This window comes from Onychostoma macrolepis, chromosome 04 (genome assembly GCF_012432095.1).
Source record: "Onychostoma macrolepis isolate SWU-2019 chromosome 04, ASM1243209v1, whole genome shotgun sequence".
Lineage (NCBI taxonomy): Eukaryota > Metazoa > Chordata > Actinopteri > Cypriniformes > Cyprinidae > Onychostoma > Onychostoma macrolepis.
Window position 1 is genome coordinate 31307037 of NC_081158.1, and position 16001 is coordinate 31323037.

General features: G+C 37.9%; 1 long non-coding RNA gene across 1 annotated transcript; it reads right to left on the reverse strand.

Annotated features, from left to right (window-relative positions):
* Window positions 1-238: 238 nt before the first annotated feature.
* LOC131539238 (uncharacterized) lies at window positions 239-10310 on the reverse strand. The gene is made up of 4 exons (XR_009270807.1): window positions 10126-10310; window positions 6464-6577; window positions 3431-3559; window positions 239-736 (listed from the first exon to the last, which is right to left on the reverse strand). It is a non-coding gene; the product is annotated as an uncharacterized LOC131539238 (long non-coding RNA).
* Window positions 10311-16001: the final 5691 nt, after the last annotated feature.

Below are 16001 nucleotides of genomic sequence, written 5' to 3' on the forward strand. Positions count from 1 at the left end.
GGGTTAAACATTACCCAAACATTGGGTTATTTGTTGTCTCATTGCCTTGCTACCTTTATATTTACCAATATTACCAATAATAATAAATAACAATCACAAAGGAATGTAAAATTATTATTTTTCTGTAATACAATTACACAACACAAAAAAATGCAACTGTAAATATCAATTTAATGAGTTTATTTTAAAACAATTTTTGAATGGGTGCTACTGTTACACGTTACATCCATCCCCTACAGACACAAATAAAACAACGGTTTTTGTAGATCAGTTTATTTAAAACACAAAACTTTGTAAACTAGGTACTGTAGATTCCTATTCTTTCTCAACATTGCAGCATCATAACACTATGAAATTGATTATTGCCACATGAGAATCAGTCCAAACATTGTGCCATTAAAAATAAGCCAAACAAAGAGACCTACAACAGACAATACATATGACAAAAAATTAAAACGTTACAAGTGGCCAGAAAAAACTGTTGCCCTCAACTACTTCACACATGAAGACTCATGTCCATCAATATGATATACTGCATGCTGGAGAAATTCCCTGGAAGGAATATGTTAGTGTAGCTAACATCAAGCACAAAAAAGGACTTGAAAAAGATAAACAGCCTCAAGCAACAAGTCCGTTTCAATGGCATAGCCCGAAACAATGGCGAAGGTGTGGGATGTCGTTGTCTCGTCACCAAGGCACAAAATGTGCAGGAATACATCACCATGTTGGTCCCCACCTGTTAATTACACAACACTTACAGTGGGGCAAAAAAGTATTTAGTCAGCCACCAATTGTGCAAGTTCTCCCACTTAAAAAGATGAGAGGCCTGTAATTTTCATCATAGGTATACCTCAACTATGAGAGACAAAATGAGGGGAAAAAAATCCAGAAAATCACATTGTAGGATTTTTAAAGAATTTATTTGCAAATTATGGTGGAAAATAAGTATTTGGTCAATAACAAAATTTCATCTCAATACTTTGTTATATACCCTTTGTTGGCAATGACAGAGGTCAAACAGTTTCTCTAAGTCTTCACACACTGTTGCTGGTATTTTGGCCCATTCCTCCATGCAGATCTCCTCTAGAGCAGTAATGTTTTGGGGCTGTCGCTGGGCAACACGGACTCCAAAGATTTTCGATGGGGTTGAGATCTGGAGACTGGCTAGGCCACTCCAGGACCTTGAAATGCTTCTTACGAAGCCACTCCTTCGTTGCCCGGGCGGTGTGTTTGGGATCATTGTCATGCTGAAAGACCCAGCCACGTTTCATCTTCAATGCCCTTGCTGATGGAAGGAGGTTTTCACTCAAAATCTCACGATACATGGCCCTATTCATTCTTTCGTTTACACGGATCAGTCGTCCTGGTCCCTTTGCATGATGTTTCCACCCCCATGCTTCACAGTAGGTATGGTGTTCTTTGGATGCAACTCAGCATTCTTTGAGTTTTTACCAAAAAGTTATATTTTGGTTTCATCTGACCATATGACATTCTCCCAATCCTCTTCTGGATCATCCAAATGCTCTCTAGCAAACTTCAGACGGGCGCGGACATGTACTGGTTTAAGCAGGGGGACATGTCTGGCACTGCAGGATTTGAGTCCCTGGCGGCGCGGTGTGTTACTGATGGTAGCCTTTGTTACTTTGGTCCCAGCTCTCTGCAGGTCATTCACTAGGTCCCCCCGTGTGTTTCTGGGATTTTTGCTCACAGTGATCATTTTGACCCCACGGGGTGAGATCTTGCGTGGAGCCCCAGATCGAGGGAGATTATCAGTGGTCTTGTATGTCTTCCATTTTCTAATAATTGCTCCCACAGTTGATTTCTTCACACCAAGCTGCTTACCTATTGCAGATTCAGTCTTCCCAGCCTGCTGCAGGTCTACAATTTTGTTTCTGGTGTCCTTTGACAGCTCTTTGGTCTTGGCCATGGTGGAGTTTGGAGTTGGACTGTTTGAGGTTGTGGACAGGTGTCTTTTATACTGATAACGAGTTCAAACAGATGCCATTAATACAGGTAACGAGTGGAGGACAGAGGAGCCTCTTAAAGAAGAAGTTACAGGTCTGTGAGAGCCAGAAATCTTGCTTGTTTGTAGGTGACCAAATACTTATTTTACAGAGGAATTTACCAATTAATTCTTTAAAAATCCTACAATGTGATTTTCTGGATTTTTTTTTCTCATTTTGTCTCTCATAGTTGAGGTATACCTATGATGAAAATTACAGGCCTCTCTCATCTTTTTAAGTGGGAGAACTTGCACAATTGGTGGCTGACTAAATACTTTTTTGCCCCACTGTAGTCTTGCAACATAACTCACATTTTTACAAGTTGTAACATTTAACTTAAATAAATAACGTTTAAGTGTATTTTATGGAAATCAGCCAAACCATCAGGGTTTTCCTGTGAACTGGGTCTGGTAAAGGTTGCTCGAACAAAATATTTATTGTGTTACTGATTTAGGTTTCTTTCTGCTTACTGGCAATTCTTGGTTGTCTACCTAAATTTCATCCAACCAACATGGCATAAATTATGGGGTATTTAAAGCCCCCAATATATATATACAGTACTGTGCAAAAGTTTTAGGCCACTAGTATTTTAGCCAGCTAATAAAATGGTTTTAAGTTCAGTTAAATTCAGTTATTTCGATCTTTTGCTGTAATGTGTCTGTAGGAAATATCAGTTTACATTTCCAAACATTCATTTTGCCATTAATTGTAATAATCCAATGAGATTTTTGTTTGCACAAAGAGTCTGAAAACAGCCAGTGCTCCACACAGAGATCTGATCTGATCATCATCCAGTCTGTCTGGAATGACGAACAAAAGGAACAAACTGAGACAGATTAAATCCAGAAGAACTGTGGCAACGTCTCCAAGATGCTTCAAGAAACCTTCCTGCAAAGCTTCCTGAAAAACTATGCACAAGTGCACAAAGGGCAAAAGCTGCTTAAATGCAAAGGATGCTCACAAAAAATGTTGATTTAATTTAGTTAATAGAAGTTAATTGACAAAGGAAATCTATTTATGACATTATTTTTGACAGCATCCTCATTTTACATTATTTTTTCACAAGTGTCTAAACTTTTAACAGTACTGTAGCTTTGCAGGTAGATTTATTGAAGCATCTTGGAGATGTGGCCACAGTTCTTTTGGATTTTGTCTGTCTCAGTTTCTTCATGTCATTCCAGACAGACTGGATGATGATCAGATCAGATCTCTGTGTGGAGCACTGGCTGTCGTCAAACATTCTCTGGATTATTACAATTAATGGCTAAATGAATGTTTGGAAATGTAAACTGATATTTCCTACTGACACACTACAGCAAAAGATATAAATAACTGACTTAAAACCATTTTTTAACTGGTGAAAATACTAGTGGCCTAAAACTTTTGCACAGTACTGTGTATAGAGTAGAAAAAAATAAAAAACTTACAGGTTATACGTCAAATAAATTACTTGCAGGATTCTGTGGTTGTGGGTCTGAAGACCTTTCCTCCATTCTTGTATATTGATTCGGGAAGCAGAGTGGGCAGGACTTTGAAAGCACTCTCCCTTTTAGCATCTAAACTATAAGAATAATACAGTGCAAGCTGTGAAACTGATCTCACAATCAAAACGACACACTGAAACACTTTTCCTGTGAAAATGTCTTCATTCCTTTAAATAGCTTGGATCAGATTGGATTGAATTTAAATAGATTGGATCAGAAACAAATGACACAGGCAGACCATGTGAAAATGGCATGGCTGAAGTGTGACTTAGTCAACCTACATTAATGACTTCCTGAGAAAGCATAATGTAATTTATTAGGAATATGTAGATGTTAGTGACGTTCTGGCAGAGGTGCTGCTGCTGTGTGCACTCACAGAAAACAATGTGCTCAAATTTGAAAGATGTGGGGCAGCTCCTGTAATATTGCCTTGACTATCGACAAAGACATCAGCACGCAGCGATATCTCTGACTATCGTCAATACACTATACTATTGTCTATCTGCACAACCAGAGGCGAACCAAGATGAAGTGGGGGCCCCAGGCAAAATTAACAGATGAGGCCCTTCTAAAAGATTATTTTGTTAATATATCTTTGTTACCTAGATATATATTTATACAACATACAAAAAGTAGTCAAAACACTTAATATAACATAAATAGTTTATTTTTTAAAACAAAGTGCTTATTCTTTAACAAAATTTTAATCAGGAACTTAAGTAATGCTCCTGCATGCAGAAGTATATGATTAGCATTTTAATTTAATCTTTTTAATTTAATTTAGTTTATTTGAACTATTAGTTCATTGTTAGTTGACAACTAATTATGTTAACTCAACTAATTTACTGTAGAAGAGCTAAATAAATAATGTCAACTAAGTAAATATAATGATATTTATTTATTTTGATTCATGAGCTCCCCACTGGCAGCAAGACACAGTACCGAAACTTGCCAAGTGTTGATGTGCGCATCTTTCGGTACCATATTCTATTGCAGCCTATATTAATACCTGCTAAATGCTATATAATACATGCTGCTGCTAAGTGCAACCCTAGCTAACCTGTTTCCCAGTAACCCTACTAGTAATTTGACTAGTAATTAATCTAGCAAATAATTAAACGAAAATAAGATGGAATTAACAACAAAAACCGCTGTCATGTTTCCTCTTTTCCTCCTCTTCTTGCTTTTTTCCCACTTTTGGCAGCCAGATGGATAAGTCCTTTTCATTTTTAAAATAGCCTAGTAAATGCATGAGTAAGTGCTGTGCCAGTTTGAAAACGGCGGCCGACGCATCACGAGGAAAAAGCAAGCACATCCAGCGTAACGCGAGAGGGAGCCTCAAAATGCGGGGCCCCAGGCAATTGCCTGCCTTGCCTGCCCTATTGCTACGCCTCTGTGCACAACCCCACTAACAATTTAACAGTGTTGGGCAAGCTACTTGGAAAATGTAGTGAGCTAAGCTAACAGTTACTCTTCTTTAAATGAAGCTTAACTACACTAAAGCTACAGCCCTGGGAAATGTAGCAAGCTAAGCTACGGCAACATGGCAAAAGTAGTTTACTACATCCAAGCTATTTAAAAAAAAAAAAAAAATTCTATTGAACCAACATCATACCAAGTCAATGCTCTCTCAGTGATCAATAAAACTGTCAGTCAAGCAGATAGACAGGCATGTTCAGCTTAATTGTTTATTCAACAGCTGTTCCAAACCAATTTGGCAACATAATCAGTATCAAATGCAGGGCCGGACTGACCTCATATTGTGACATAGGCAAAAAAATTTTTTGCTGTCGGCCGGAAACCTCCTATTGGTAGTTGGTATTGTGGCTTTATTGTATACAGATACATTTATATAAATGGCTTTATATAAACACTTCACAATAAGGTTCAGTAGTTAACATTAGTTAACTAGTGTAGTTAACATGAACTAAGAATGAACAATACTTCTGCAGCATTTATCTTAATGTTAATTTCAACATTTACTAACGCATTATTAAAATCAAAAGTTGTTTGTTAACATTTGTTAATGCACTGTGAACTAACATGAACTACCAATGAACGACTGTATTTTCATTAACTAACATTAACAAAGATTAATAAATACTGTAACAAATGTATTTTAATGAAATCGTATTGTATAGTGTTACCATATAGATGTTTAGGCCTACAGATAGGCTATGTTTATTTGCATCGTTGCATGTGTCATTAGATATTAATATAAACATTTCACCAAAATCAAGTTCAAATATGAAGCTTTTGACCAGCAAATGTTTTTTTTTTTTTTTCAGTTTTCTGTCATTATGTGGGCGTTCAGTTTTTTTCTGTTATTTGGCCAAAGTATCATATTATGAAAGATTCAGCGCTTTGCACGAGCTATTTGGCTGTGACTTAACAAATGCTAGACTAAAACTAGAAACTCTTCTCCGCTCCTTAAAAAAAAAAAAAAAAAAAAAGCATTAGCCTTTATAAATAGTGTTTTTTTTTTTTGAGTAAAGAAACACCTGTACTTATTCAATCAACAGTTCTTTATTTACCTTCAGACTGCAAACAAGCTGAGATGCTCTAAACTGCAGGCCGCACTTCATTCACGAGAGAGGCGGGAGGAATAATGAGGTTTGACTGACAGTTTGAGGAGCCAATGGCGTTACGAGCTTCAGTGTCTGTGGCGTCACGTACTGATCCAGGATCAGTGATCTGTAGCTGTTATATTTCTGATTTGAGCTTGAGTTTCAGAATGCTTTCTTTGGACAATGTAACGTTAGCTTTTGTTGACGCTACCGCACTACTTGATCAAAAAAAGAGCTTAGCTACTGAAAAGCTATTTGATTCAGAAAGCAGTGACGCTACCGACACGCTACTGAGAAATGTAGTTAAACTAGTAGCGTCACTACTTGTAGCGACACTACTGCCCAACCCTGCAATTTAACCATTTCAAATTTCTGTAAACGAAACCATAAAATCTAAATTATTTCTTACCATGCCAAATTTTCCTAGAAGCCTGGGGAACTCCTTCAAGATTTCTGGGATGCTTGTAGACCCATTGCTGTGAATCCACCATTTCTCAATTTTTTTTGGGAGGCAAAACAGATTCTGTAAAATAAGGATGAAAAACTGGGTTAAAAGCTAGCAAAACCATACATTATGCCAGCCTGGAAATCCAGTGATCTGCCTATTATTCATCAATCTCAATCTCAAATACAAATTATTATTTCTAACAGTAACATATAAAGAACACTTTACATGGCCTCTCTAACTTACTGTTAACCTGGGTAAGCAACACAAGCATTCACTAAAATAGAGGAAGAAGGACCTCAAACACCATGAGAGATTAAGTCTAACTTTACATACTGTAGCTAAGACAACATTACATTTAAGTAGCAATATTTAAGAATAATGTTACATACCATTTAAGAATAATATTACATACCAGCAGGGGTTAAATTGGGATTTGTTATGTGTGTGTGGGGGCTCAATGGTATCGCGCATATACAGTGAGGAAAATAAGTATTTGAACACCCTGCTATTTTGCAAGTTCTCCCACTTAGAAATCATGGAGGGGTCTGAAATTGTCATCGTAGGTGCATGTCCACTGTGAGAGACATAATCTAAAAAAAAATCCAGAAAATCACAATGTATGATTTTTTAACTATTTATTTGTATGATACAGCTGCAAATAAGTATTTGAACACCTGAGAAAATCGATGTTAATATTTGGTACAGTAGCCTTTGTTTGCAATTACAGAGGTCAAACGTTTCCTGTAGTTTTTCACCAGGTTTGCACACACTGCAGGAGGGATTTTGGCCCACTCCTCCACACAGATCTTCTCTAGATCAGTCAGGTTTCTGGCCTGTCGCTGAGAGACACGGAGTTTGAGCTCCCTCCAAAGATTCTCTATTGGGTTTAGGTCTGGAGACTGGCTAGGCCACGCCAGAACCTTGATATGCTTCTTACAGAGCCACTCCTTGGTTATCCTGGCTGTGTGCTTGGTCATTGTCATGTTGGAAGACCCAGCCTCGACCCATCTTCAATGCTCTAACTGAGGGAAGGAGGTTGTTCCCCAAAATCTCGCAATACATGGCCCCGGTCATCCTCTCCTTAATACAGTGCAGTCGCCCTGTCCCATGTGCAGAAAAACACCCCAAAGCATGATGCTACCACCCCATGCTTCACAGTAGGGATGGTGTTCTTGGGATGGTACTCATCATTCTTCGTCCTCCAAACACGTTTAGTGGAATTATGACCAAAAAGTTCTATGTTGGTCTCATCTGACCACATGACTTTCTCCCATGACTCCTCTGGATCATCCAAATGGTCATTGGCAAACTTAAGTCAGGCCTGGACATGTGCTGGTTTAAGCAGGGGAACCTTCCGTGCCATGCATGATTTCAAACCATGACGTCTTAGTGTATTACCAACAGTAACCTTAGAAACGGTGGTCCCAGCTCTTTTCAGGTCATTGACCAGCTCCTCCCGTGTAGTTCTGGGCTGATTTCTCACCTTTCTTAGGATCATTGAGACCCCACGAGGTGAGATCTTGCATGGAGCCCCAGTCCGAGGGAGATTGACAGTCATGTTTAGCTTCTTCCATTTTCTAATGATTGCTCCAACAGTGGACCTTTTTCACCAAGCTGCTTGGCAATTTCCCGTAGCCCTTTCCAGCCTTGTGGAGGTGTACAATTTTGTCTCTAGTGTCTTTGGACAGCTCTTTGGTCTTGGCCATGTTAGTAGTTGGATTCTTACTGATTGTATGGGGTGGACAGGTGTCTTTATGCAGCTACCGACCTCAAACAGGTCCATCTAATTTAGGATAATAAATGGAGTGGAGGTGGACATTTTAAAGGCAGACTAACAGGTCTTTGAGGGTCAGAATTCTAGCTGATAGACAGGTGTTCAAATACTTATTTGCAGCTGTATCATACAAATAAATAGTTAAAAATTCATACATTGTGATTTCTGGATTTTTTTTTTTTAGATTATGTCTCTCACAGTGGACATGCACCTACGATGACAATTTCAGACCCCTCCATGATTTCTAAGTGGGAGAACTTGCAAAATAGCAGGGTGTTCAAATACTTATTTTCCTCACTGTATATATATATATATATATATATATATATATATATTAGTAATTTAACAATTTAGCAGACACTTTTCTCCAAAGCGACTTACAAATGAGGACAATGGAAATATATATGTATTATGTGTGTGTGTGTTTTTTGTTTTTTGGCAAATATGATTTATTCTAATATTTTTATTATTTTATCCAAGGGCTTTTTTTTTTTAACTTTATAGAGGGCATTTCAAATTCTTACATTTGATGTATAAATTCAATTATAATAATGTGATTGTTATTATCTATACGTTATCAAATTAAATAATTTACACTGAAAAATACAACTACATTAAACTATGAGATTCTTAAAAAAAATTGAATATACAAACAAGAAATGATGGTGGAAAACGCCAGTAGGTGCCAGTAGTGAGCGTTTAATTAGTGAGTCATTGAGTCGTTCATTCAAACGATTCGTTTATGCATGGACTAATGAAACTTTGACTCAACCGATTCGTTCAAAACACTGAATCATTCAGCAATGAATCGGATGGTTGCTTTGAGATGCGCTGTGGTTCCGCTAAAAATTTAAGTGACCTAATATTATTGTATTTGCTCATTGAACTGTTTATAGAACTATTAAACAGTCGTAATGGTGAGTGATGTTGCCTAACTAACTGTATTTTAAATATAAAAACTTTACATTTTGAATTTTTACTTCAGTATGCTGAGTGTTGTGTTTTGATTTCTCCTCGAGAGGCTGCGTGAACCTCGCCTCAGCAGCGCAACCTTATACTGTCAACAGATGCATTATATACAGTATACTATATCCACTATTCACCACTTACTCTAAATGTAATGAAATCAGAATAATACTTGCGTTTTGGTGTTTACATAGTTATTTTTGGTTAGTGATGTTTTAATCATGTTACTTGTCTGGCGTTAATGAAGCGTTAATGTCGAGCCCTGGAGTCTATGGGCCGGGGCTCAGCCCTGGACGGCCCCGGCCCAATTTAAACCCTGCATACCAGTAATATCGTGGTTTAACGTTAAGGGTAGCTATGCAGCTAACGTTACCTGAGGAAAAGAGCGCGAAAATGGAAGTTATTGTTGGATTAGGCACGTCGCAGACATTAACTTGAAAAAAAAAAGATACATTTTAGTACTAAATGATCTAATTCTGACAAAACATTACAAAGCCATACAGAAACGTTACACAGACAGTAAGTAAACTGAACTTAACCCTGTATTTCTGACCTAACGATAGTTCATACCTTTTCCATGAGGCGTTAAAATAAGTATATATAAAACTTTGCACACACGCACGCACAGACACACACACACACACACACACACATATATATATATATATATACACATAACTTTTATATAACTATAAAGAGATTGTTGAGGCGTTTTTTGTCAACAAAAAAATGTAGGCGGCTACTTCATTCACAGAATAACGCTAACATTAACCCACAGCGCAGCCGCACAGCGACAGATCAAATATCACGTTAACCATGAAATCAGTGAGCTCTTAGCTTATTAAAAACAGAGGCAAATAATCATATCATCATATTAATTTACCTTATAATCCTGCTTGCTGCGAGTTGCTTGACCGTCTGACGACGAGACGAGTGAAGAATCCAGAAAATTCCATGAAGAGGAAAAATAAACAAACCGGTTGGGTCAAAATAATCCAACCCAGGTGTTCAGTGGTGAAAGAACCCCTTGCAATCCATTTGACCCAGCATGAACAACCCAACTATGTGTTTACAGTAGCCTACCTCAAACAACCCAGAATTTTGACCCAGCACAATTAACCCAACAATGTGTTTACAGAAATAACCCAGCACTTTTAACAGTGTGCATTGTTGTTGTTGTTGTTTTTTTTTGGCTGCTTATTTTTTCTGTCTTTATTAGGGAGTTTTTGATCTGTATTATCTGTGGGAAAATAGTACATGTGCACCTTTAGCAGTAAACAGTTACGCATGATACCATTTTAATTTGTGCAGGGTGCTTGATGTTTAAATGTAAACTTTTGTAAGAGGAGTTATGCAATCTTACTCAGGAAAAGCTAAGGGTTATTGCACTGAGAGAAGATAAATATCTATTACAGTGCACAGCATAAATGAGTACACACCCTCTGAATAAATATAAAAGATGTATTTTATTAATGATCACTAATATAATTCATGGAAAGATGGTACAATTGATATGTATTAAACATATACTTAATAAAAACAACAAAATATATTGCCAATATTTTCTGTAAGATTCTGAAAGACAAATGAGTACACCCTAGATTTAATTCAGCAAATGTATAATATTCTACACTCTAAAAAAGATGGTTCTTCAAAGGTTCTTCACATGTAGTAACAGTTCTATTTAGAACCATAGCATCCTGAAGAACCCTTTTAATGCTGAAATGGTTCTTTGTGTCAGAGTTTAGGGTTCTTTTAACCCTAAACTCTTTAGGGTTTCCTTTTTCAAATCTGTAACTGTCAAAGCACCTTATTACTGATTTTCTGGAGCTCAGTGATCCAACTACAGACTGTCAGCACACTCTCAATAGGTAAATTATTTCATTCTTAAATTTAAATACAAATTTAACTTTAAAATTGTGTCTGGTTTTCAAACAAACATGTTCTTTTCTCTTATTTTGATCACATGTACGTGTGAGCAGCTCTGTTAAGCTGAGGATACTCCTCTTCTCCATTAAGTAACAGAGACATTGAATTTATATAGTACATATTATTACATACATACAGTACATAGATTTTTTTTTTACAATTATTATTTATTTATTACTAACAGAGGCTACACTCTAAAAAAGATGGCTTATTACTGATTTTCTGGAGTTCAGCTAACTACACAGATTGTCAGCACACACTCTCAACAGGTAAATGATTTCTTTCTTAAAATGTCTATAATTTTTACATTTCAAATTGTAACTGGTTCATGTCATGTCTTTTTCTCTTTTCAGTTCAAGAGAACATGTAAGTGTGACCAGCCCTGTTCAGTTAAGGACACTTCTCTCCTCTTCACCACTAAGCAAGTACATTTATGCATTTAGCAGACGCTTTTATCCAAAGCAACTTACAGTGCATTCAGGCTATACATTTATTTATTTTTTTTTAAATCGGTATGTGTGTTCCCTGGGAATTGAACCCACGACCTTTTGCGCTGCTAACACAATGCTCTACCACTGAGCCACAGGAACACAGTAAAAAAAAAATACTGAATTTATGGTCTATTACGGCCTTCCAATAAGCCGCCGATGTTTGATGGTAGGAGTGAGCAAGTAATTGACGCGTGCAAATTGAATCCATGCACACTGATGTTAAAATGCAAACAGTGTCCTTTATTGTGCTTCAACCTATAACAGTTCTTGTGGCTTGCTTCCTGTGAGCTCTTCTTTGAATTCATGACATACAAATGAGTGTTTCATACCTTGCAGATAGCAAACACATTGTCCATAGTCCATATTATTCCTTGCACAGTTATGCATTTTGCTCAGTCCCAAAACAATACATCCATTTGACCCAATAAGCTAGTGAGCAGGATAACTAGTCGCTGTAAGCACAATCACGGTCAAAAAACAGTTTACTTTCCTGCCACCAAAACATGCTTTCTAATTAACCAGGTGCTCTTAATATACAAAAGGTGTCACAATGCCCCCTCATGGACAAAACACATATTGCTCCAAAATGGCTCCTACACACCGGCCCCTTAATTGATTATGCAGAAAAACATAACAATTACAAATATTTATAAAGGAGCCATAAAAGTTAAAGCAACATATACAGACGTTTGCTCAAACTTTGCAATATTGTTACGCCTCATTCACATTAGTCATTTGTCTCCAATAAAGGCAAATCTTTCCAACAGGTCGTTCTAAAACGCTACTTTTAGTTTTAATCTTTACTGTACGTACTAGGCCTTTATAGTCTGGAAATGTTTCCAGTATTCTACCAAGTGGCCATGAACCACGAGGGGCAGTAGGATCTAGTACAAGAACAATATCTCCAGGAATAAAACTTTGTCGTTCCTTCATCCATTTTTGACGTTGTTGTAAGAGAGGTAGATACTCCCTGATCCACCTTTTCCAGAAAAGGTCAGCTAAATACTGAACCTGTCTCCATCTTCTTTTCACATATAGGTCTGATTTTTCAAAGAGACCAGGCGGTAAAGCAGGCTTGCCTTTCATAATAAGAAGATGGTTAGGTGTAAGGGCCTCAAGATCATTAGGATCATTAGAAATTTTGGTGATCGGACGGTCATTTAAAATGGATTCCACCTCACACAAAACAGTATGGAATGATTCATCATCCAATACCTGTTGACGAAGTACAGGACAGAGAATATTTCTCACCATACGAATGATCCGTTCCCATGCTCCTCCATAATGGGATCCTGCTGGTGGATTGAAACTCCATTTAACTCCTAACTGAATTAACTCCTTTTCAATTTGCTGTTTATTCCATGCAGAGAGATTCTTTCAATTCTCTGTTAGCACCAGAGAAATTGGTTCCATTGTCTGATCTAATATGAACCACTTGGCCTCTTCGGCAATAAATCTCCTTAATGCATTTATGCATCCATCAGTATCTAAGGAGTAAGCTACTTCCAAATGTACTGCTCTGGTTGCCATGCAGGTAAAGATTACTCCGTATCTTTTTACGCAGCTACGGCCTCTTTTTACTACAATGGGACCAAAATAATCAACTCCAGTGTTTGTGAAAGGGGGAAGATCAGGGGTAAGTCGTTCAAGAGGAAGATCTGACATCTTCTGATTCCCGTCTTCCCTCTATTGCGTCTACATACAACACATTTGAAATAACCTTTCTTGCTGCAGCACTGGCATTTGTAATCCAATATGTTTGTCTTAACTTGGATAACATGTGATTCCTGCCTGAATGTCCTAATTGCTCATGAATGTTACGAAGCAAAAGTTGTGAGATGTGGTGATTCTTACTCAATATAATAGGATGTTTAAACTCAATGGGCATACTTGCCTTCCTGAGTCTTCCTCCTACCCGCAAAAGTTCACCATCCAACACAGGATCCAGTCTATATAGACTGCTATCCTCTTGATTCCATTAGAACCTCTCTTCAATTGCTCGATTTCAGTTTGAAACTGTTGTTGCTGACTGAAGCAAACAATAACCATTTCAGCTTCAAAAAGATCCTCCAATGACAAAGACTGTCCACCCTGAGTTGCCTTGAACTGGCTCATTTGCACATCTATAATAGATGTGGTAGCATTACAATCCTTTCTGGCTATTAGTTCTTTCCTTTTAAGACATAGCCTTTTCAACAGTTTCTTGACCTTAAGTACCCAAGCGACAGCCACTTTCAGTTTTCTCCATTCCGAAAAATAAGTGATGTAATAATTGGTAGGATTTTGTGCCATTTGCAGAATAACAGAATTTACCTTATGTTCTCGTTTGATCTCTGGATCATCTTCCTGAATACTAGTTTCCTTTTCCATAGGTGGTCGATAATCCTTTGCAGTCCAAAGGAAACTAGGTCCCTTAATCCATCTCTTGTTTTGCATAAAGGTTTTGATCTGCATTCCACGTGATGCGTCATCCGCAGGATTCTCCTTTGTAGACACATATCTCCACTGTTGAGGTAGTGTCCTGTCTCTTATATAAGCGATTCTGTTTGCCACAAAAGTCTGAAAGCGCCTGTCCTCATTTTTGATGTATTTAAGTACAGTCTGACTGTCAATCCAAAAAACTGAATTCTCCAATAGAAATCGTAGCTCTTTTCTTATCATGTGATCAACTTTCACAGCAAGTACAGCTGCTGTTAGTTCCAAACGAGGAATCGTTATCGGTTTAAGAGGCACCACTCTGGCCTTACCGAGCAAGAATTTCACATGAACTTTATCGTTACAGTCGATCAACTTGAGATAAGTAACCGCACCATATCCTTTTTCACATGCATCTGAGAAATGATGTAAACAGGCATGCTTGATTTTTCCAAAGTCTATAGGTTTTATGCATCGGTCCACTTGAAAGTCTACCACCTTATCCAAATCAGAAATCCAACTATTCCACCGTTTTTGAAGTATTGGGGGTATATTCTCATCCCAACTCAGATTCTGCTTACACAATTCCTGTAGAAGTAACTTGGCAGGTAACATAATAGGAGCAAGAAATCCCATAGGATCATAGACAGAACAGACTGTAGACAAAATTCCTCTTGAATGCGTTGTTGGGATTTAAGCTGCATTCCAAATTTAAAAACATCAGCTTCTGTACACCACGAAGACCCAAAGTTCTTTCCACAGGTAACCTATCTTGCTCTAGATCCAAACATTGGATCTCCTTGCTTCTGGATTGCTCTGGAACTGATTGCAACACCTTTCGACTGTTACTGCTCCACTTAGTCAAACAAAAACCACCCCTTTGACAAAGAGCAGTAAGATCCTGTACCATGGCGACTGCTACCTCCTCCGAAGAGACACTCTTTAAACAATCATCCACGTAAAACTTTCAAGGACTGTTTTGATCACATCTTCTGAAAAGAGTGATTGATTGTCCTTTGCTGTTTGCCTCAATGCATAACATGCACAACTTGGAGAAGATACGGCTCCGAACAGGTGAACTCTCATTCGGTATGTAGACACTTCCTTTTCCAAATCTCCATCAGGCCACCACAGAAATCGGAGCAAATCAACATCCTCTTCCGACACCTTAACCTGATGAAACATAGCTTGAACGTCGGCCATTAAAGCTACCGGCTCCTGCCTGAATCGTATCAGGACTCCTAAAAGTGAATTTGTAAGGTTGGGACCTTGCAAGAGTTGTTTATTGAGGATGTATCCTTAAATGTTGCCCCACAATCAAATACAACCCTCAATGTTCCTTTCCTTGAATGGAAAACTCCATGATGTGGAACATACCAAACCTTACCATCATCACGATCTAACTGGTCTTCTGGCACTCTCTCAGCATAACCTTTATCCATAACATCAGAAAGGAAACTTGTATATTCCTCACGCAACTGTGGATTCTTTTCAAGTTTCCTTTTCAAACCATTGCATCTTTGCTGCGACACACAAGTTGTTAGGTAGTATCACATCATCATTTCGAAAAGGTAACTTAAGACTGTAATGTCCATCTTGTACCTTAAGAGACTTGTCCATTATTTTCAGAAACCTCTGATCCTCCCTGGATAGTTCCTTCTCATCAACATTGTTTTCACTAAAGTCATGATTATACTGATATTGAAGCAATTCCTCAAGCCTTCCAACAGAAATCCTATTGACTGTAACGGAAGGTATACCAGTATTCTTCCCACAGTCACTGTTCCTTTCTGAAGGTCCATTAACTACCCACCCCAATAGGGTTCTCATGGCATATGGTCCATTACCATAGCTATTTATTACCTCCCATGGCTCCAATACTTGGGAAGCATTAGCTCCAATCAATAAATCGACATTAGCCTCA